Source organism: Carlito syrichta, unplaced genomic scaffold, assembly GCF_000164805.1.
Source record: "Carlito syrichta isolate Samal-C Ts95f unplaced genomic scaffold, Tarsius_syrichta-2.0.1 Scaffold117309, whole genome shotgun sequence".
NCBI lineage: Eukaryota > Metazoa > Chordata > Mammalia > Primates > Tarsiidae > Carlito > Carlito syrichta.
Window position 1 is genome coordinate 117058 of NW_007061405.1, and position 19870 is coordinate 136927.

General features: G+C 36.4%; 1 protein-coding gene across 1 annotated transcript in view; it reads left to right on the forward strand.

Annotated features, from left to right (window-relative positions):
* Positions 1–19870, forward strand: part of CNTN4 (contactin 4) — a 339871-nt gene that overhangs the window by 17418 nt on the left and 302583 nt on the right. The gene's annotated exons all lie outside the window — the stretch shown is intronic.

Here is a 19870-nt window from a genome sequence, read left to right on the forward strand (position 1 = left end):
ACTGTTGATTTACTATTAAGAACAAAAGCCTAATGTTGTATATCATGATTATGCATACATTTGTGACTCTAATTTTAATATAATTGGTTTCAAGTTCCATAATGAGAATAATTAATAACAATATTTCTGCTCTAAAAGTTAAGATGCAAATTTCCAATTTATTACAAGTAGGCTATAAAACATTTTGAATATTGATATTTTATGTTAAATAACTATGGCTGGCAAACTGTTTATCCCCAAGCAGTACTGTAAATGGCTTATTTTTATAAGTTCTTACTTCATATCATTCCTTCCTGACATAAGAAAAAGATACACTTTAAATGTAGATTATTACGAAGAGCTTCCCAGAGAATAATCTAATATCTAATGACTCCAGATCTTAGCCTGTCAAAGAGATCACGTTATAAACATTGTTTGGGGCCTTCTTTCTGAAAGTTTAGCTGTTTATAATAGTTGAGATCTAAAAACAAAAGTCATAAGCTATTTATAGTCTCAGGTTGTGGAAGACTATAATACATACGTAAGTACTTCCAAATTGTTCCTGGTAAAATCAAATGATTTAACAAAATCCAGTTATCTGTCTGCTTTAAGTAGACTGGCATTGTTTTGGCCGTGGGCAAGCTGGTGTTATTTTGGGGGACACAGTGGATGATATCTATGCTTATCTCTGTTGATACCTCACTTAAGGAGGGAAAATAATTAGACTGATATATACCATTCACACCCAGTATCTCTTCCAATGAGCTTATGTTAGGAGAAAGGGGATAGAGAAGAAAGTATTTAAAAAGGAGAGGAAAAATGGAGATGGTAAGTGAAGGGATCCTTTCATTATAAGTCAAGGTATAAAAGCCACTTTATTTTGACCTTTCTATGACCTCAAGCAGTGTATCTAGGAGAGTAAAGTAACTCTTCTGTTGTTGTAGAATGAAGCAAAAAAGTTAAAGATAAAGAGCAAAGTCAATAAATCAATCCATTCTAAGGTTAATTTCAGTTAGCATTATCAGTAAAATAGCAGCCAATTTGTTTAAGATGAAAGTATCAAATGGATGAACAGCAACTGATTAGACAGCTTCATTGAAAAATACCTTTCTTATGACTACCACAGTAAACTTTATCTGAGTTCTCTTTAACTGGGGTACACTCTGACAATTGTAATGAAGGTGTGGTGGTAGTGGTGGTGATGATGATAACTAAAAAAATGTATCAAATTGAGAATGTTGTATTGTTTTCACAGAATTTTGACAACCTGGGTTTTGACCCCTGACTATTGCTTCTATTTACTATGATAATTTTAATGTTCATTGCCTTTAATATTCAATAACTAGCTTATCCTTCAGAACCAAAGAGTGCAATGTGCAGTCAATCAGAACAATAGCTGGGAGTTTGATAGATGGCCAGACTCATAACTGGCTTGACTAATTTTTAATTAGGAAGGCTGCTTAAATACACAAACTTTGTTTCTGAGCAATAAAATGTTTATAGATGACTATTTAGATAAATTATTTGTGAATATTTAGATCAATTGAAACTTAATCAAAATTTAGAAACATTTGAATGTCAAAGCCGGAAACATTTATCAATGCACGACTTTGATCTTCCATAAAAGAGTAAATCTTTTTCATCTGAATAGTTAAAAAAATTCAAACAAAAACTTGCTGATTTTCTAAAATAATGCATGTTGTACATAGTTTCTGCCACAGAATGTAGTATGGGAAAGACATTAATGGTGACAGTCAGTATCTATTGAAAAATTCAGGCAAGGTGCATTGGCTCACGCCTATAATTCCAGCACTTTGGGAGACCAAGGTGAGAAGATTGCCTGAGCCCACAGGTTTGAGATCAGCCTGGGCAACTTGGTGAAACCTCATTTCTACAATAAAAAAAAAAAGAGAAATCCATAACGTATAGATGCTAGTTAATTGAAGCTATTAGTTTATTACATATATGTCTTTCAGTCATCCCACAATACAGTTTGGGGTTTAGGTGACTGATAAAGAATAGTTTGTAACATGAGACAATCAATTAAATACAGAGATTTTTTTTTAATTTAGGAATATTCTAAGGCAATGGTATATATGAAAATTTGCAAGCAAGACCCAATGGGAATCCAAAGAGGCTTGATCAGGCAGCTCTTTAAAAAGCATCAGAGTTAAAGGAGAACAATTAATATTTTTATTGTAATAAAAATTAACCAAGTTCCTAAACTATCATTTTTTTTGTTTCGTTGTTGTGAACTAATACTTCAACAAACAACTATTAAAATCATTTTGATTGTTTTTTGAGTTTAATTTTTAGACCCAGGAAGTTTTGGTCAGGTGACACATTCTGCATCTCTCCCCTCTGAGATTATGTTGGGGGAGGGGGACAGAGAACAAAGTATTTTAAAAGGAGAGGAAAAATGGAGATGATAAGCGAAGGGAGCCCTTCATGATAAGTGAAGGTACAAAATCAGGTGTTGCCATTTGAGGGAGGAGGGGGAGCACTTTCTGAATGGCAAAAATGTCAAAATCACTCTAATCATATCAATATCCAGTTTTTTCAAGAGGGGTTATGGTGCTGCAGAACATATGTAGTCACTTATGATTAATCCAAAATCTAATGGACCAGCTGTAGAGAGTTGAATGGTAACTGCTATAGATTGAATATTTATGTCCCTCCAAAATTCATTCATATGTTGAAATCCTAACTCCAATGTGATTATATTAGGAGGTTGGGCCTTTGGTGATTAGGTCATGAGGGATCTGCCTGCATAAATGAAATGAGCACCTTTTAAAAAGAGATCCCTGAAAGCTCCACTGCCCTTTCCACCATGTGAGGATACAATGAGAAGAACCAGAAAGCAGGCCCTTACCAGTCACCAAACCTGCTGATGCCTTTATCTTAGAGTTTCCAGTCTCCAGAACTGTGAGAAATATGTTTCTATCTTTAAGCCACCCAGTCTATGGTATTATGTTATAGCAGCCCGAACAGAGTAAGTAGTAACCCTCAAAAGTTATGACTACCTGGAAGCTGTGAATGTGACCTTATTTGGATAAAGGGTCTTTCCAGGTATAATTAAAGATCTGGAGATGAGTTCATCCTGAATTACCTGGGTGGCCCCTCAATCCAAAGGCAAGTGTCCTTACAAGAGAAAAAGAGGAGACAATGTAAATACAGAGGCAGAGATTGGAGTGATACAGCCAGGGAAGCTAATGATTGCCGACAGCCACCAGAAGCTGGAACAAGCAAGGAAGGATTCTTCCCTAGAGCCTTTGAGGGAGCACAGGCCTGCTGACAACTTGATTTCAGGCTTCTAGCCTCCAGAACTGTGAGAGGATAAATTTTTTGTCTTCTATCACCCAATTGGTGGTAATCTGTGGTGTCCCCAGAAAATGAACAGACTAACATATGCACATTTCCTTTGCTTTTCTTTCATGATCACTTTGATCAAAAAAAGATAAAGTCATCTTCAAATGAGATCAAAATTGGGTGCTTTTGTAACTTAATACTATTAAAGTGAAAAGTATTAAAGAGATGGTCTTCAAAAAATGTGGGATTATCTGTGCAAGTTTTGTGTCACCCTATTCATTTTCCCCTGGAGAGCACAACAGGGTTTTGAACTTTATATACTATGATGAGACCAAATAATGAAAATGGCAGCTGCAAAAAATTCAAAGAGTAACCTTTTCCTTTCCTGGGCACATTTCTGCCTCTCACCTGGAATAAACCTCTGCAGGCCTTCTCTGAAATAGGTAGGATTGGCCTTTTCTCCATAGGGCAGTGATTTGAAGTGATTCAGACTAGTTTGTTGGCCCTGAGTCCCACTCTCTGGACTTCTTCGTTTTTCTAGGTCATTTTCCCTGAATTCGACCTCTTTGTCTGGCACTCCAAAGCCCTAGAAACTGGCTATTATCGCATTTAGAGTGTCTGACCTACCTGTGGCTGTAACCGTTCCACTGTGGTCTCACAGGCATTGTTATCATTCACGTTATGACAGTTTTAGCCCCAGAAAGGCCCTGTGCTAGTGAAGGGCAGCTTCCATCCTCCTCCCAATCAGCACCTTTCCCTGAGTAGGCGCTAACATGAACAAGCCATTTCCCTTCTAGACACGTGTATTTTTATGCACCATGCTAGCTAGTTTTTACTTTCCAGTTATAGTACACATTACCTTTAGAAAACAAAGCCATGCTTTAGGGTTCAGGGGTCAAATCTCAAATTCAAAGGCATCATGAAAAGATGTGTGTTTCTCAAGAACTAAATTATTTTTAGATATTTCACCAGAGATTAAATTCTGTACTAACCACTAAATCCTCAATGGATGACACTGCAGGTCAGTAATTTAGCCCTGAAATATGTATTTAAAGTACACACTAATTATGATCAGAGTATTAATTTGCTCCCAAATACTTCCATTGTTGTATATTATTGGCATTTTGGATTTGTTCATTTTTACAAAGCAGTATCTTTTTTTTTCCTTCAAATTGAATGCAGTTCTGTGTGGTAAACAATGTTAGCTGCACCTCATAAAATTTAGATTCGTTGTAAATTAAAGACCAGATTTTATATAGTCCTTAATATTTGGGCTATATGTTTATATTTTTATATCAGCATATGATGAGGTGAGGAAGTAAAAACATGGATTTTTCTTTTTTCTTTTTTTTTTTTTAAAGAGAGAGACAGGGTCTCCCACTTTGCCCAGGATGGAGTGCAGTGGTACAATCATAGCTCACTGTAACTTTGAATGCCTGGGCTCAAGCAGTCTTCCTGTCTCTGCCTCCCAAGTAGCTAGGACTACAGGCCACCATGCCTGGTTAATTTTTTTATTTTTTTAATCTGTTGTAGAGACAGGATCTCAATACATGGTCCAGGCTGGTCCCAAAATGGCCTTAAGTGAGCCTCCCAACTCAGCCTCATAAAGCACTGGGATCGCAGGCATGAGATGACACCTGATCTGACTTTCTTATTTTTAAACTCTGTGACTACTTTCTACTATTTTTAAGAAAGATTTTCACAAGGAGGGCAGAGATTTATGATTAGGTGCTGAATAAATATTTGTGGAACCAATTAAGCTGAATGAATAAATGAATGAACCAATGAAAGTATAAAAGAGAAACAGAAGTGCTTTGGCCTTTACCAGTCTGTAAGGTCATATTACCTTGTAAATATTCTATTTCCTTGAACTAAGAAATACTTTTCTTTTTACATTTCTAAAATTGAAAAGTGCCTTCCAATAAAGAAGTGTGTTCAATATAGTGTTTCTCTTTCATTCAAAAAAGTATTGAAAAAGTATTGCCTTACTTTCAAAACCATACTATTTTTTTTTTTTTTGGTAACATATACCAGGCTGGGCATGGTAGCTCATGCCTATAATCCCAGCACTTTAGAGGCTGAGGCTGGGGAATTGCTTGATGCCAAGAGTTGAAGACAAGTCTGGGCAAAAAGAGAGACCCTGTTTTTACAAAAAAAAATTTTAATTAGCCAGGTGTGGTGACACGCACCTATGATCTCAGTTATTGAGGAAGCTGAGGCAAGAGGATTACTTGAGCCCGAGTCTGAGGCTGTAGTGAGTTATGATTGCACCACTGCACTTCAGCCTGGGTGATAGAGTGAGACCCTGTCTCTAAAAAATAATAATAAATTTTTTGAAAGCCATACCATATAATTCATTAATTTAAGCTGTACAATTTGAAGATTTTTCATTAATTCACAGTTGTACAACCAGCATTACTATCTAATTTCAGATCATTTCCATCACAGCCCCCTGACCAAAAAAAAACCAACTTATATCAATTAACAGTCACTCTCCATTTCTCCCAAACCCCTGAAAACCACTAGTCTACTCTCTATCTCTATGCAGCTTCCTATTCTGGACATTTCATACAAATGGAAACATATAATATATGTTGCTTTTTGTGATTTTTTCCCTTTAATTAGCATAATGTTATTAAGGTTCATCCATGTTATAGTATGTATCAGTATTTCATTTCTTTGTGTGGATAAATAATATGCCATGTATAGATAAAAATTTATTATATTTATCCATTCATCAGTTGATGGACATTTGAGTTGTCTCCACCTTTTACTATTATAAATAATGCTGCTGTGAACATTCATATACGGGTTTTTGGGTGGACATGTTTTCATTTCTGCTGGGTATATTCCTAGGAGTATAATTGTTGGGTTGACTGTATGCTTAGCATTTTGAGCATCTGCCAAATTACTTTCCAAATTGGCTATATTGTTTTATAATTCCATCATCAGGATGTGAGAGTTTCAATTTCTCCACAACCTCACTATCACTTATTATTGTCTGCCTTTTTTATTTTAGCCAAATCTACTGAATAGGAAGTGGTATCTCATTATGGTGTTGAATTGTATTTGCCTGATGGCTAATGTTGTTGAACATGTGTTTTGGCCATTGGTACATCTTTTTTTAGAGCTATGTTTACCCAAATCCTTTGCCCATTTTTTTTTTTAGTTGGAGTCTCACTCGGTAGCCCAGACTAGAGTGCAGTGGCCGCTCCCGGCCACTGCAGCCTGGACCTGCTGGGCTCCGGTGATCCTTCCACCTCAGCCTTCCGAGTAGCCGGAATTACAGGCATGAGATACCACGCCTGGTTGATTTTTTGATTGATTATAGAGATGAGGTCTCGCTGCCCAGGCGGGTCTCGAACCCGTGGGCTCAGGCAATCCACTCACCTCAGCCTCCCAAAGGCGCGGGATTACAGGCTGAGCCACTGAGCCTGGTTCCTTTGCCCATTTTTAATTGAGTTATCTTTTCATTGTTCAATTGTAATATTTTGTCATATATTCCTGATACAATTTTTTTATCAGATATATGATCTATAAATATTTTCTTCTATTTTGTGGGTTGCATTTTCACTTTCTTATTGGTATCCTTTGATGCACAGAAGTTTTAATTTTGATGAAATCCAAGTTATCTATTTTTCTTTTGTTATATATGCTATTGTCATCACCTCTGAAAAACTATTGCCTAATCCAAAGTCACACAAATTTACTCTTATATTTTCTTCTAAGAATTTTATAGTTTTAATTCTTAAATTTAGCTCTTAAATAGTTACAGTTCAGCTCTTAAATAAGTCTGTGACTCATTTTGAGTTAATTTTTGTGTATGTTGAGTTATTCATCAAAAGAATAATTTCTTTTCAAATTCATTCCTTTGAAGTTGATTTGTTTCAACATCATTTGTTGAAAAGATAGTTCTTTCTCCACTGAGTGGTTTTGAACTTGACACTTGTTGAGAATCAATTGATCATAAATATAAGGGCTTATCTCAGGGTTCTTGGTTCTATTCCATTGATGTATATGTCTGTCCTTATGCCAGTACCACACTGTGTTGATTACTGTACCTTTGCAGTAAGTTTTGAAATTGGGAGCCATCTCTTAATAGCATCTTAAGATCAAAGAAATAAGAAGCTCACATATAAACTGTGGACTCCATCCTATTCTTCCTGTAAGCAAAGCATATTGTCTTTGGATATGTAATATAAAATTCAACATCAACGAATTCTGTCTAATTTAAATAACATCACATTTGGATGCTTGACAATTTGTTTCACTGTTTCCTCAAATTTGAGGTAGAACTCATTTATCCTTACTTATTCCTTTTCTCAGAGCTTCGTTCTATTTTTTGCAACCACTCAAATTAGAATACTTGTGATTTCCTAAGAGCAGTCACTACTTTATAGGTCAGGCACTATCTAAATCCACAGAGGAGAAGTATTTTTTTCTTTAAGGAATTAAAGTCCTAGGAGAACTGTTAAATAAGCAAAGGTACTATTTAACATTCCCCAGCACATCTTCACTTCTAATTTTTCCAAGAACCGAGTAGAGGTAATTGCTGTATATTTGCATAACTAAAGAGCCCTTGGTAGGTTTTCTAAGAACAAAGGACACTCTGACCCATGGTTTATTTTAAATTGGCAGTTTTTTTCCTGTCTCCACTAGAGTACTTTGTAATAAGTAATTTCTCCTAAATTTATATAGGTCTTTCAATCTTCCCCTGGGTTTTGTACCTGCTATTCCCTGCATCTAGGACCACAGAAAGACTGTGATCTTAAGCCAGTTTCTCACCTCTCTCAACTTTAGTACCTTCTTCTATAGAATGGGTATAATGACAGTATAGTAGACTTATGTGTAAGTTATATCAATGTCCTTCAGAGTTATGAGGATTAAATATGCCTGGTAAATGTAATTTGTATGTATATGAACAGGATTTCTTTAACATATGAATTTTCTGCTTTCTTATCTCTTTTGTCTATAAGTGTTCTAGGATTTATTATGCTGTACTAAAGTTATGGGGTATGATTTTGCCTGGCTCTCTAACTAGTCTGAGTACACCCTGAGTATTGGACTAGGCTCATGTTTTTATATTTTATTTGGTATTAAACATTGATTCCTTATATCTAGTAGATGTTCAGAGGTTTTAAACACAGTTGGCAGTTGCTCTGTCTAGGACATGAAGCTTCCTTTTAACTCAAACCAACCACTTGCCCTACATAAAATTGAAGGTCAGTAATCACAACCTTAAATTTCTAACATGTAATTATTACTAATTAATTAATTATGCTGTCAAGAACTTGTTAATTCTCCTATATATCTGGAAAACCAAGTACCTTTGGAAAATACTAACTACCACATCATTCAGACAAATGTGCTGCAAAACTTGAGTTATCAGCATTCAGTGTGGTGATTTCCTTTGTTTGTTTTTCCTTCCTTCCATAAATATTTAATTAACACCAACTAGATAGCAAACACAGTGTTGGATGCAGGGAATGCATCAATGAACTAGACAAATATGAAGTTTGCCTCCAGCAGGGGAGACAGACATTGAACAAGTAACCTCAAGTGTGATGAATGTTCGAAAGGTTGAAGATCTTGATTTCTAAGGAACAAAGGGCAGAATAAGCAGCAGCAGAGAGGGAATGGAGAGATGGCCTGAAAGTAGAGTTTGTGTATAGGTATTTTAGACAGATGCTCAAGGAGAGGTATCAAGTGGAGGAGTGCAGAGAAAAAGCAAGGCATTCAAGAGAGGAGAAAGCACAGACTAGATGTGGCATTCATTCACTTTGTTTTTTTTTCCCTGAGTGCCTACTCTGTTCTGGGCAGGTAAAAAAAACCAGACCCAGTTCCTCATCTTACGTAGTTCATGTTCTAGTGGAGCAGAGAAATGTTCATCAAGTAATCACACAAGAAATATGTATTCACCAAGAGAGACAAATGCTGATTAAATGGCTCTGGTTGTATGACATTTGTGGCAAAGGAAATGAAGATAGAAAGAGGTTATTTAGGAAAGCTTCCCTGAGGAAATGACTAATAAGATCTGAAGGATAGATAAGGAATAAGAGGAAATTTTTTCTAGAAAGAAAACAATGCAAAAGTACTGTGGGGGCATAGAGTATGGCACATTCTAGGAATTCAAAGAAGACATGGCTGAGTGGCTGGAGTACATAGAGTAAGATTGAATGCAGCTGATTAGAAGATGGTGGTAGAGAGAGAGAAAAGACAAGATTATTTGTCCTGCAAGTTTTTCTGGGGTCACTACACTTAAGAATGTCACTTTATTGACTGAAGATTAGGAAAATTCTCATAGAGTCCCATAAAACATACTCAGTGTTTGAAATGTACATGGTGTTCAATATAATGCCTTTCTCTAAGTCCAATAATCAGTTCACACATGCCCAACCAACCACCTGTTACAACTAACAATTCTCTCTTGCTCTGCATGTACCAACCGTAAAGTATGAATTATTTTTTAATACTTTCCTCAATGCTATATACTTGTACAATGCTATGCCCTTTTTAAAAAGGTGGAAACCGAGGCATGAAAAAATCAAACAACTTACCAAACCTAACCCAGCTGGGACGTTGAAGGGCCATGGTCTGATTCCAGGTTATTTAACTTCAGTATTTTCATTATTAATCACGACACTTCACTTTACTGGCTCTTTCTGTTATTTCTACATTATGGTGTAAATGCATCATCTCCATCAGGGAGAATGATGTGCTTGAGAAACTTGGAATTTGGTACTCACAAAATAGCCAGACTACATTTCTAAAGGCCATATTGTTAAACTAAATGCCGCTTGCATCCATGGGGGAAGGTAAAGTCGTATTTTGTTCTTTGGCCAGTAAGTAGCAGTGCTGAATGCAGTAAGAAGAGATAGGCAATAGGATTTCAATATCACCATTCACTAAGTGGTAATAATATCATCACTAAGTTTCTGCACAGAGATGAGAGAATGAGACTGAAGATGCTAACAAAGTTAGCAAAGTCTGGAAAAGCCCACTTAAGCAACAGTGCTAGTGATGCTGATGGAGCTCTGTCTTTCCAGATTCAGAAGACATTTCTTCTGGCTTCTCTTTGTACAGTACTTGTCTCACGTGATTTTTAAAAACTGTTATTATTATTATTGTTTTGTTTTTTAAAGTGACAGGGTCTCACTAAGTTGCCCAGACTGGACTCAAACTCCTGAACTCAAACAATCCATCCACCTTGGCCTCACAAGTTGCTGGGACTACAAGTGTGAGCCACAGTGCTCAGCAATTTTTTTAAAAGCTAATATCCTATCTGGGAGCAAGTGTTAGATTTTACTGATACATCTTATAAGCCTTTTGATTATAGAATAACCTTGTTCTTTTCTTGTACAATAGCAGTGATTTTTTTTTTTTTTTTTGAGATGTGGTCTTTCTGTACCACATCTCAGGCTGGCATTGAACTCCTGGACTCAAACAGGTCTCCCACCTCAGCCTCCCAAGTAGTTGGGATTATAGTTGTGAGCCACCATGCCAGGCTTTCACATAGTTATTGTAAGAATTACAAAAGTACTTTGTAAAGTATCTGGTATGTAGTAGAAAGGTGAAACTATTTGTTTTCCTAGCATTGGACAGTTAATCAAATACTGTTGTAATAGCTTAATTTGTTTTTAATTTTGTGTAATAATTTTAAATTACTAATTGTCATTTAAATATGGTTAGCTGTAAGTGGATATTGCTATATGTCATAGAGTTTTTATAGCTGTGAATAGCTGCATATAAGTTTCTCGGTCTTCTGTCTGTCTCTGTCTTTGTCTCTGGTTATAAAAGAAAGCATCCCACGGACTGACAAAGTAAATGCCACCTGGAGAAACCTAATTCCTTATTCAATAAATCTCCTCATGTGCCAAGAAATATAAAGCATGTATTAACTTAAAACTGATCAAAATACATATTTAGTGACTGTTTCTTCAGCAAAGACACTTTCTTCAGCAAAATACCCTTACATATAGGCTCTAACATTATTAGGTGTTAGAAAGGACAAACCACCTACTTCAAAAAGGAAAAACATTTCGTGAGCTTAAGGATTGGGGCAGCTGGAGAGTAACAAACTCCCAGAATCTTCAGAATCTTATCACCTGTTTATAGCTTTTCCAAATGAATCCTACTTTTTTTGTCACCTGAGAAGGCATTCCTTATCACTGTTTCTTCTAAATCGGAGTTAAAATCCAAAGTCACAGCCGGGCTTACTTTTGGGTTTTGGTTCAAAGTTTAAATATCATCTATCTTCTACCACCCTGGCTAATGTGGCCCTCCCCGGTGACTGCATGTCTCAGTGCTCTGTGGATTTTCTTCTTATCCCCTCTGATTACAATCTATAATTTTATCTATCAATCTACCTATTGCTTGTCAATTCCATTAGAAACTCCACCAGTGCCTCATGGTGTTAAACACATTTTTGTTAGATAAGCAGACCAGTAAATCATTCTGTGTGGAAGTTAGGGTCACAGAGAAAAGCTAGTAGGAAAGACAACCTTGAAAGTTTTCACACTTTAAAGTTAAACATGCTAAATAAATTCAGAGACAGAGATGAGTGTGCTTTCCTTTTGGAAGAGATATTGATCTGGAAGGGGAGTGAGGAGTGTGATCTTCCAAGATTTTATTTCCTCTGTTATCAAGTGATTGGCATGTGTGCATCTTTTTGATCAGAGGTAGGTATACATGCTAAAGTGATAGTTCTCTCTCTATTCTTATTGAATGTCTATCTTGTGACTGATTTTTTAAAAATAAGCCATTGTCTGCCTCGGTTAAGAAGAGCCTAGTTAGTATATCCTGAAAAAGGAAGTTTATGAAAGTACTCTTTATTGCCTTTACTGAATAAGCGTCTTTTTAATTTTTCATTTATTTGTCTCATTGATGGACTATTAATAGAGATAACAATGAGCCCATGAATACCTCAAGGTGGGAAATGCATGACCCAGTGGAGCAATGGTCTACTTGAGAGTAGCAAACTGGAAATGCTAGGCAGTGGCTTCTGATTCCCTTTCTGTCTCTTATTTGCTCCAATAAGAAGTTAAGTTTTAAGTGTGAGTTAATTATGGTTTACATGATAGCCAAGCACCTGTACTCTGCAGACAGCAGGTGTTCAATAAGAGCTTCTAAAATTAAATAGATTGCCTTCTCGGTATTTGTGTGTGTGTGTAAATGTGTGTGTGTGTGTGTGTGTGTGTGTGTGTGTGTGTGTGTGTGTGTGTGTGTTTCATTAAGTTGTTAGAAAGAAGAAGAATGTTAAAGAATTGTCACACAGTAGTAAGATCATTTGCTGTTTGTCAACCAAATGGTGAAGCTAGAAAATACTTGCATATAAATGCTACCTTGAGCTGAGGCTTTTAAATGCTGAAATGTTGGTAAGATGGTCAAAGGGTGGCACTTAGAGATGAACGAATGTATTACATTTGTGGAGTCTTCATATTTATTACTTTGAGTGTCATTGCCATTTCCTGCTGGAAATTAAACATCGCAAATGTATCCTTCATTTGACCAGGTGGCCTCGATGCTTCTAAAATGAATGGTGAATCCGGGAATATAAATTATAATCACATAAGCATCCTCCTCTTAACCTTGGTAATGATGTGAAATAGTGCATTTTAAGCTTGTTTTGAAGGTTAAGCAGGAAATCTTGTCTTGGTAATTAATATTTCAACAAAAATCAATGTGGCTACAGTTAGCAGGTAGGTAATCTGACTAATTGGCTCAATATTAAATTTGTTAACGACAAATTGTTTTTTTAGCTGAAATTGTGTTTGTAGAAAAATGAAAATCAGTGAAGTATTTGCTGGATTAGTAGCATGGTCTTGTTCAGTCAGCCGTGGAGAGCCCAGGATACAATTATGGGGGACTATCAAAGGAGCTTATCCTCCAATTGCCTCCAAAACAATCCTGATGATTTCCCCTAAATGTTTTGCAATGACACTGAGGACTATATAGGTCACGAAATTGTCACCATGTCCACAGAATGCAGATTGGTCCTTTATGTCCACTGCTTCAATTTCTCCTTTATAATCTAAGCCACCACTGTTATGCCTTGAAAAAATAACTGATTGTTAAATTGTCTATGCTATTTTACTTTTTCAAAAGTACTTCAAATCTATTATATCTTTTGGTATTTACAAAGTCTCATGAGGTATGAGTTATCATCATCATCCCCATTTTTCACAGGTGGAAACTGCAGTTCAAAAATACGAAGTGACTTTGTCAAGTCTATGATCCTATTAAGGGTCATATCTAGAAATCAAAACTCAACTTTTGGCTACAAGTTCTAATGCCTATTCACTACACCACATTGCAATTTTCATTTAAAACGGGCTCCATCCTGAAGCTAAAGAAACAGATCTTTACTAGTGAATATCTAACATCTGTCATTATTTTGTAAAGAAGATATTGGGGGGAGGCCATACCTTCAAATTGTTCCTAAAACTTGTCTATGATGAGATTTCCATCAATCTACAGAAAAATATACTACATTTTAAAAATAAGGCAGAGTTTAGTCAATTAAAAGGATAATTTTTCTCCTGACATTCTGCTCTTCCTATAATTATTCATGTTGAAAAGTTTTGCCTTTCATGAATTGTTGATGGCAGAAGATAGTGGTTATAGCGGTCGCAGTTTTTAGTGTCAATACTTAGAAACACTTGTGTTGGTTTCATACACATCCCTTTTTTGCTCTTAAGATTCTATTGCTGCATTAAATCTAAAAATTTATAAATGAGTGTTTTTAAAAACAACACACAGTTGATAGAATGGGTGTCAAGTAAACGCGCTTCTTGCCTGCAGCATAGGTCCTTAGAAATCATCAGTAGAGTCAAGGGTCTACAACAAGAAGATCAAAAATAGCAGCAAGACAAGCAAACAGTATTTCTGGAATCAATGCCAGCCTCTTTTGGTATTCCCTGGAGGTCGTCTCTTGGGCCTCAGCAACTGTGCTAGATTTCATGGATCCTATTACTGAGGAACAAAGAGGGGCTTTTCTTCCATCTCTTTCCATTTAACTTTGGAGGCAAACATTGGAGCTTTACAGCCTTTTAGGATAAGGCAGTATTGCCTTTCACACACTTACGTTCCTACCCTTGAACCAGACCAATCAACTCCCTTCATCCCAAAAGAGGAAGTATGCTGTTATAGACACCCTCATCAGTCTGGCTCTACCAAAAAAAAAAAAAAGAGATCTTAAAAACCTCAGATTTTTGTAGAACAGTGTCTCTTTTTCTCCAGGTCTTTCTTGCATGGCTAATACATATGCATCACTGCACCAATCCATATGGATTAAGGAAAACAAACAAAAAGAAAGTATCCAGGTCTAGAGACAATCAGTGGACCAGGCTCAGCAAAGGATGTAAATCCAAGTGTCATGTGGCTAAGAACTGCTATTTGAAAAGCTGACACGGTGGGAATTGCAAGAGTTTAAAAGCAATGCTTAGTGAATGGTGAAATGTTCAGAGCAATACTGCTTACCTTCGAGACACAACTCAGGGACTCTACTATCACGCGGGGCAGATAGCCCCCAGAATAATCCTTAATCCATACCCAGCTGATAGTAGCAGTGTGTTTTATTGTATTTTTCTCATTTTTTTGTTTGCTTTTTAAAAAATCAGAGTGGGAAGCAAATATGCTTATAACAAATACTGTCTCTCACTGATAGTATCTAGAAGCCCTGAGTGGTCTGGAATGGGAAGAGGAAGGTGGAACTTCACACATCTTCACAAAGATGTTTCTAAAGTCAGCACTTAAAGCAAAATGACTATTATTAAAGATATTCTCAAAATTCCCTTAAGCTGTGGATACACATGCTCATGTTGGAAATGCTATTTCCTTCAGGATTGAAACATACAATTGTTTCTTTAGCTGAGCATCAGATAAAGAATTACCTTGAGTTTAGAGCCATATTGTATGAAAAAAATACATCTTTAAATACTAGAAAACTTCGTTAGATGTGCTCTCTGTGTGAAGTCAGTGAAAACTGAAACTAAGAAACAAAGTAGATTTGGGTCCCTCACTTGTAATGCAGTGTGGGAAACTGACCAAGCAAACCACATGGCGGATAGAATTGCTCACACTATTTATATGGCTACCTCTTCTCTTTCACACATGCCACATTACTGTGTGGCCTCTGGCAAGTCATTTTATCTCTCTGAGTCTCAATTTCTTTCTCTGTATAATGGGGATGATATTGATACTAATGGCTGTTTTAAGGATCAATTGAGACACTGTATGTCAGCATATTTTCTTCCAGTTTTAAAATAAGATGTGTCTTGTTGGAAAAAGATAATAGAAAAAAAATCTTTTAAAAAAGTCTAAATGGAGTAAAAATGAATAAGAAAGACCTGGCACTCTAGTGGGAGAGAAAGGCATAAAGTTTTAATTCCAGGATATAATATAGTAAAAGAAAAGATAGCAGTGTGCACAGTATGTAATGAAAGCATGGAGAAGCAATATATAACCCATCCTGGGGTAACAGTAGGCTCCCCAAGAGGGACGATGACTGAGCTGAGTCTTGACAGATGGTTGAAAGTTAAAGAGGCCAAGAGAGCTGGCAGGGTGTTTAATGCAACAAGAGCAGCAAAGCCGGAATCTTTGTGGATATGCAGAGGACATGGAAACATTCCATGTATCAAGGTTGTCAAATATGAAGAGAGGAGTGGGAGGCTATGAGGCTTGGGAAAGCGGTAAGGGTTAGGTCATAGAGGGACTTGTCTAACATACTAATGAGCTTTAGTTAATCTTTTGGTGACTTATGATTTCAAAGGGTTTTAAGCAGCAGAGTAGTGTAAACAGGTTTGCATTTTAAAAACTGATTACTGTGGCTTCATTTTGGAATGTGCATATAAGACACGGAGTTTAGAAAAACAGGAAGACTTTCCAATAGTCCAGGCAGGAAATAATGAGAGTCTGCCCTAAGACAAAGGCAATGAATTTAGAGGAGATATATTTGAAAAATATTTTTGTGGTGAAATCATCAGGGCTTAGTGGATGGTTTAGGTGAGGGTAGAGAGAGGGACTGAGAGTAAAGAGTATAAAATGAAAAACAATAAGTTTATAGAATGACTGCCAAGTCTAATGTCTTGGATGGTGGGATATTATTGACTGACCTCAGAAGCAGGTTAGGGTTGGAGATGAAGAGTTGGCAAATTTCCTTTAAGACATACCAAGTTTTAGGATTTATTATACAAACCTGGATACTTATGGGTATGAAAGAGGCCGCTATTAATAATTTTTCCAGGACAATAAATGTAAACCACAACTATCTCAGTAAAAGTAGTACATAAAGTCACCTTATCTATAGGACACTCAAATAGATATGTCTATGCTATTAAAACAGTTGAATATATGAGAATAATATCACAAAGGGCTGAAGATTTATAGTAAATAAATATGAGTATAAAGGTTAGAATTAAAATCAGGAGAATGCATCAGATCATTCAAAAAAGAAAAGAGTGGCAGTCCAAGGGCACCATGTTTAGTGTTTAAGGAGTAGGTGCAGTTGAAAGAACCCTTAAAGGAGACTAAGGTGGAGGAGGGAGAGAAGGTAGGAATTAGGAGAGAATGGAGAGCAGACATTTTCAGGGAGTGGTCAAAAATATCCAGTATAACAGAGAAATCAGATATAATAAGGACTGAAAAATGCTCACTGGATCTGGCAACATGAGGTTGACTTTTACCAGAGTGATTTCATGGGAGAGCTGAGGCCAGAGTCCAGACGCAGCAGGTTGCAGAGTAAATGGGAAGTAAAGCAGTAGAGGAAGCAAGGGCATACCTGAAGAAGAAAAGAAAAAGAGAGAGGTATAGCTAAAGGAAGGATAGAGTCAAAGGAAGTTTAACTTTATATCTTTTTTCAAGCTGACAGAAATGATCATATTTTAAAGACTATAACTTAAAAATTATTTTCATATTCTTTCATTTTTAAATAATAGACTGGAAGAGTAAGTTCAAACATGCAATTTTTATTAGTAAGTTAGTAGTAGTACTTATTTCTAAAAGTTTTATTCAATGTTAAAGTTTGTATATATTTTATTCAAGTTTTGAGTTGTATTTTGCTCTAATAAGTAATAGGTAGAGAATACAAACCAACTTTCTTACTGGGTACTTTCCACAACACACTGGGTACACAGTCATTTGGGAGTATTTGTCAACTGAAGGGAGATCCCAGAAAGGTAATGCACATATGATTGTGGATGAAGATGACTAAGTATCTGGTTGTGTACATCTCCTGAATTGCTGCAGTAAGCCAACACCACTAGTTTCCTTATGTATGATTAGAAAGTGTGTTATCTTTTCTAATCAGCCTGCAGGAATTAAGGGCTTAGAAGGTTACCAAAACTCTGGTATTTGGTGATAATGAAGTCTTCGCCTCAATTTAACAGACTTTTTACTGAGACAAGTATTAGTCCACAATAGATATCTCAGCTGCAAGCCCCAATCTCCATTTCTTCTGCCAAACTTGTTGCTTTCTGATCAACCTACCCTTCCCACAGCAATTCTTCCTTCTCTCTTCCACATCACTTTTATGTTATACTTTTTCCCTTATCTCCTCTACCTTCAAAGTAACAAATCACTCATTTTTTTTCCTTGTGCAAATCAAAGTGAAGGAGAGACCCATGTCCTCTATAAATAATTGACTAAAAAATTAATGGTTACCCCTTGCCCCATTAGCTCTTGTGAACATTTAGAAAGCAACTGATTGTTTATATATTTTGAGTTTTGGAAAGTCTTTAAAAAGAGCTGAACTTGACCCTGTATATTGGACCTATGCAGGTGGGACAGCAAAAGAGAATAACACTCCTTCAGACTAGTGAGTGTATTTCTTTGTTTTCATTTGGAAAGACTGCAGGAGAATAATTGTTGAAATAGTTTTGGAAACAGTATGTGACCATATCCCATGAGACAACACCGTTTGTCTTCAAAATGTTTATTTAATATTGTTTTATTATTTTTTTAATCATCTAGAACATGAAATCGATACACTTTGGGGCAATTTACAAAATAGCCTATTGTACTTGCAAGATTCCCAACCTTCTTATGTCAGTTCTCCTTCAACCATCTACTGAAGAGTCCCTTCTTTGGGAGCATAGACTTCTGTTTCATCATCGCAAAAGAATGGTTGTGCTTGTAAAGTTCGCCCAGCAGCCTGCTGGTGCTCTTTATTTATCACATGCTCTGTGGGACAGTAATGACTTTCCAGCAGGCATAAGTGATGGTTGGCTTTTGTATCTTAAAAGCATTAATCTTGTATGATATGATCCATATGCTTTGTACAGTGACTGTAACAATTAAACATTCACATGGACTCCTTTAGGGCATTGCATTGGCTTATTTCAGAATTCAGATACTGCTTACTATTTTTATTTCCAGCCAGTTCATTCTTAGGGATCTGTTTTCAAGCCTCGTTTCTTCTGCTCCTATTGACTCCCACCCTCACCCTCTTCCCCATACAGAAGTCATCATACCTAGAGTTCCTATGGAAACACACTATCTCTGACCACTCTCTAGGAAGTTATTTCCCAATGTTTAACCTCTATAATGTAGCTGTTTAAAAATTTCCAACAGAGCAATTTATTATCATACTTTGTGACTAGGTATTTTTTTCTTATTTATTAAGCAATTGTCTGTCTGCTCCAGTATAATATGAGCTCCATAAAGGAAAGAATCTTTTCTTTTATAGTCACTGCTATAATATCTAACATTGGACCCAACCCATACAGGCAGTTTGTTGATTGACGTATTGCTCTTCAGGTAGAACTGAGCCCTTCTTCCTTTGTGCTTTGCATTTATACACAGCATATTTTTTCTTAATAACTAAATTCAGTCAATATGATTAAATGACAGTCATCCTCCTGTCGGTTTATTTGAGTGCAAAGTTTGAGGGCAACCACTGGGAAAACACAGACTCCAAAAAGGAGGGTCAGAACTCTGAAGTGAGGAGATTTGAGGATTGCTTATATAGGCAAGGTCTGGGGAAGATTAAAAGGATTACATCATTTTTTCATATGGGGTTAGTGAATAGTTACAGCAATTTGATTGGTTATAGACAGTGTTTCCTTTTTAGAAAGGTGTATTTAACATTTCACATTAAGGATGTAATAGTCAAAGGGTCTATTGTCTCAATCAAGGGATCTTTTGTCTCGGTCAAGGGGTCTTTTGTCTTAGTCAAGGGATCTTCTATCTCAGGGCCATCTGCTCTGAGCTAGGAACAAGGAAATAAGGAAGGAAGTTAATTTATAACAAAAGGTCAGTAATTAAGAGGTCAAGATCTGTGACTTTGTCTCCAAAGTCAACTTCCCTCAGGGACTAATACCTTTTAGAAGACCCATATAAACAGGCTATCTATTTTCTGCTCAAATAAACAGACTATACATTTTTTCACATTAATTTGTATGGCATACCCAATCTTCTCAGTAGACTTGGTAGACTTTCACCTTCTTGAGTGTTAGGACACACTCCCAGTGGGTCCTCCAGAATGTTAGGTCCGGCCACCAGGTGTGGGTGTCTGGTGTGTGATCTGGGCCACATGAAAGATGCAAAGAATTGAACAGAAGTTAGATTAGAAAATATAGCTTATTTA